We start from the raw sequence: 4,503 nt of genomic DNA on the forward strand, positions 1-4,503 counted from the left end.
CTTCCTGTTTGACTCTTTTCCATTGGCAAATCTCCCTCAACTCCACACAGCTGGTGTTTGACACTTGTCTGTGTAGTACAACCTCCCCAGGCTGGAGCAGTCATGATAGAAAGGGACAGGGAGAGCACCAGTTACTTCTCTTACTGCATGAATTATGGTACATGCCTTTTCATCTTGTCAGGGATTCTACCACAAACACACCTGCCCCTCTCTGTCTTGTTTTCCTTCCCTCTTCTCTCACCCTCTTCAGTCCCCCACCCCTTTTTCTCTCCCACACTGGTCTCTGGGCCCCATTTTTCTCCCCCCCCCCCCAGCACTTTTCTTTGCCCTTTCTCCCCCTCCCTTGTTGCTGCTACTCAGGATTCCTCTCATGCTCCCTTCACTGTGCTGCTGCTGTGATGACGTCCCCTGCCTGATGATTTGTCACTTGCTGACTCTCCTCTGTCTCAGCAGCAGGTGGTGCCAGCCAGGCTTGCTGCTGCTCTAGGAAGATTGCCTGTGCACAGCCCAGCACCACACTCCTCTCCAGGAGGGGTGTTGCTGCTCCTCAGCTGTTCCTCCTCTCTGTCTGCAGGGAAAGGCTGCTTAATTTTTTCTGATACACATGTTGCTCCTTCTGTGTGCTGCGGTGCATTCTGCATTCTCTCAGGGTATGTCTACACTACGAAATTAGTTCGAATTTATAGAAGCCGGTTTTATTGAAATCGGTTGTATACAGCCGATTGTGTGTGTCCACACAATAAAATGCTCTAGGTGCTCTAGTCGGCGGACCGCGTCCACAGTACGAGGCTAGCGTCGACTTCCGGAGCATTGCACTATGGGTAGCTATCCCACAGCTATCCCACAGCTCCCGCAGTCTCTGCCGCCCCTTGGAATTCTGGGTTGAGATCCCAATGCCCGGATGATGCAAAACAGTGTCGCGGGCGGTTCTGGGTACATGTCGTCAGGCCCCTCCCTCCCCCGTCACAGCAACGGCAGACAATAGATTCGCGCCTTTTTACCTGGGTTACCTGGGTTACCTGTGCAGACAACATGGAGCCCGCTCAGCTCAGCTGAGCTCACCGTCACCATATGTCCTCTGGGTGCCGGCAGACGTGGGACTGCATTGCTACACAGCAGCAGCTGCTAACTGCCTTTTGGCGGTAGACGGTGCAGTAGACTGGTAGCCTTCATCGGCGATCTGGGTGCTGGCAGCCGTGGGGCTTGCCTTTTGGCAGTAAATGGTGTATTACGACTGTTAGCCGGCCTATTACAAGTCGGGTCATCGCACGTTAGCAGAGTCTTCCCTGAGCAGCAGCTCGTACAATAGGCCTGAAGACCATCGTCATACACCGCCCCGTATTTGCTGCCAAGCACCCAGAAAGATGCCGAGGGCTATCAGTCACGCTGCACCGTCGTCTTAAGATGTAAAAAAATAGATTTGCTCTGTATTCATTTGCTTCCCCCTCCCTCCGTCAAATCAACGGCCTGCTAAACCCAGGGTTTTCAGTTTAATCTTTGGGGGGGACCAGTCTGTGACAGTTGTTTGTGTCTCTCCCTGATGCACAGCCACCGTTCTTTATTTTAATTCCCTGTGCCTGTACGCCATGTCGTCACTCGGCCCCCCTCCCTCCTTCCCCTAGGCCGTCAGATACTACGTTTGCGCCACAGCTCAGAGAGCCGAGAAGCGGTTCGCGCCTTTTCTTTGAATTCTGGGTTGAGATCCCAATGCCCGGATGATGCAAAACAGTGTCGCGGGCGGTTCTGGGTACATGTCGTCAGGCCCCTCCCCCCTCGTCACAGCAACGGCAGACAATAGATTCGCGCCTTTTTACCTGGGTTACCTGTGCAGACAACATACCACGGCAAGCATGGAGCCCGCTCAGCTCAGCTGAGCTCACCGTCACCATATGTCCTCTGGGTGCCGGCAGACGTGGGACTGCATTGCTACACAGCAGCAGCTGCTAACTGCCTTTTGGCGGTAGACGGTGTAGCATGAGTGATAGCCGTGGGGCTGGCAGCCGTAGGGCTGCATTGCACCAGCCCCTTGCAGGCGATGGTATATTATGACTGGTACCCGTCGTCGTCATACTGGTATGGCTGTCAATCATGGCCACCTGGGCAGACATGCTACTGTTTTGATGATGACGGTTACCAGTCGTAATATACTATTTTCTGCCAATTGCCCAATATTGTCTGCTAAGCACCCAGAAGAGGCTGAGGGCGATGCTGGTTGCTGGCGGACGTGGGGCTGGCAGACGTGGGGCTGCATTGCTACACAGCAGCAGCCCCTTGCCTTTTGGCAGATGATGGTATATTATGATTGGTACCCATCGTCATCGTACTGGTATGGCTGTCACTCATGCTGCAGCGTCGGCTGCCACCTTAAGATGTAAAAAATAGATTTGTTCTGTGTTCATTTGCTTCCCCTTCCTCCGTGAAATCAACGGCCTGCTAAGCCCAGGGTTTCCAGTTTAATCTTTGGGGGGACCATTCTGTGTGACAGTTGTTTGTGTTTCTCCCTGTTCCTGTACCTGTACGCCATGTCGTCACTCGGCCCTCCCTCCCTCCCTCCCGCCCTCCTTCTCCTGGTCCATCAGATACTACTTTCGCGCCTTTTTTCTGACCAGGCGCCATAGCTAGCACTGGGATCATGGAGCCCGCTCAGATCACCGCAGCAATTATGAGCACTATGAACACCACGCGCATTGTCCTGGAGTATATGCAGAGCCAGAACATGCCAAGGCGAAACCCGGACCAGGCGAGGAGGCGATTGCAGCGCGGCGACGAGAGTGATGAGGAAATTGACATGGACATAGACCTCTCACAAGGCACAGGCCCCAGCAATGTGGAAATCATGGTGTCACTGGGGCAGGTTGATACCGTGGAACGCCGATTCTGAGCGTGGGAAACAAGCACAGACTGGTGGGATCGCATCGTGCTGCAGGTATGGGACGATTCCCAGTGGCTGCGAAACTTTTGCATGCGTAAGGCCACTTTCATGGAACTTTGTGACTTGCTTTCCCCTGCCCTGAAACGCCAGGATACCAAGATGAGAGCAGCCCTCACAGTTGAGAAGCGAGTGGCGATAGCCCTGTGGAAGCTTGCAACGCCAGACAGCTACCGGTCAGTCGGGAATCAATTTGGAGTGGGCAAATCTACGGTGGGGGCTGCTGTGATCCAATTTGCCAGGGCAATGAAAGACCTGGTGATAGCAAGGGTAGTGACTCTGGGCAACGTGCAGTCAATAGTGGATGGTTTTGCTGAAATGGGATTCCCAAACTGTGGCGGGGCCATAGACGGAACCCATATCCCTATCTTGTCACCGGAGCACCAAGCCACCGACTACGTAAACCGCAAGGGGTACTTTTCAATGCTGCTGCAAGCCCTGGTGGATCACAAGGGACGTTTCACCAACATCAACGTGGGATGGCCGGGAAAGGTACATGATGCTCGCGTCTTCAGGAACTCTGCTCTGTTTCGAAAGCTGGAGGAAGGGACTTTCTTCCCGGACCAGAAAGTGACCATTGGGGATGTTGAAATGCCTATCGTGATCCTTGGGGACCCAGCCTACCCCTTAATGCCATGGCTCATGAAGCCGTACACAGGCAGCCTGGACAGGAGTCAGGACCTGTTCAACTACAGGCTGAGCAAGTGCCGAATGGTGGTGGAATGTGCATTTGGACGTTTAAAAGCGCGCTGGCGCAGCTTACTGACTCGCTCAGACCTCAGCGAAAAGAATATCCCCATTGTTATTGCTGCTTGCTGTGCGCTCCACAATATCTGTGAGAGTAAGGGGGAGACCTTTATGGCGGGGTGGGAGGTTGAGGCAACTCGCCTGGCCGCTGATTACGCGCAGCCAGACACCGGGGCGGTTAGAGGAGCACAGCAGGGCGCGGTGCGCATCAGAGAAGCTTTGAAAACGAGTTTTGTGACTGGCCAGGCTACTGTGTGAAACTTCTGTTTGTTTCTCCTTGATGAACCCTCCAACCCCCCCCCCCGACCCGGTTCACTCTACTTCCCTGTAAACCAACCACCCCACCCCACCCTCCCCTCCCCTCCCGCTTGCAGAGGCAATAAAGTCATTGTTTTTTCACATTCATGCATTCTTTATTAGTTCCTTACAGAGGTAGGGGGATAATTGCCAAGGTAGCCTGGGATGGGTCGGGGAGGAGGGATGGAAAAGGACACACTGCATTTTAAAACTTTAACTCTTATTGAAGGCCAGCCTTCTGATGCTTGGGCGATCATCTGGGGTGGAGTGACTGGGTGGACGGAGGCCCCCCCACCGTGTTCTTGGGCGTCTTGGTGAGGAGGCTATGGAACTTGGGGAGGAGGGCTGTTGGTTACACAGGGGCTGTAGCGGCGGTCTCTGCTCCTGCTGCCTTTCCTGCAACTCAACCATACGCTCGAGCATATCACTTTGATGCTCCAGCAGACGGAGCATTGCCTCTTGCCGTCTGTCTGCAAGCTGACGCCACCTATCATCTTCAGCCCGCCACTTGCTCTGTTCTTCCCGCGATT

Source organism: Malaclemys terrapin, chromosome 10, assembly GCF_027887155.1.
Source record: "Malaclemys terrapin pileata isolate rMalTer1 chromosome 10, rMalTer1.hap1, whole genome shotgun sequence".
NCBI classification, from domain to species: Eukaryota; Metazoa; Chordata; order Testudines; family Emydidae; genus Malaclemys; species Malaclemys terrapin.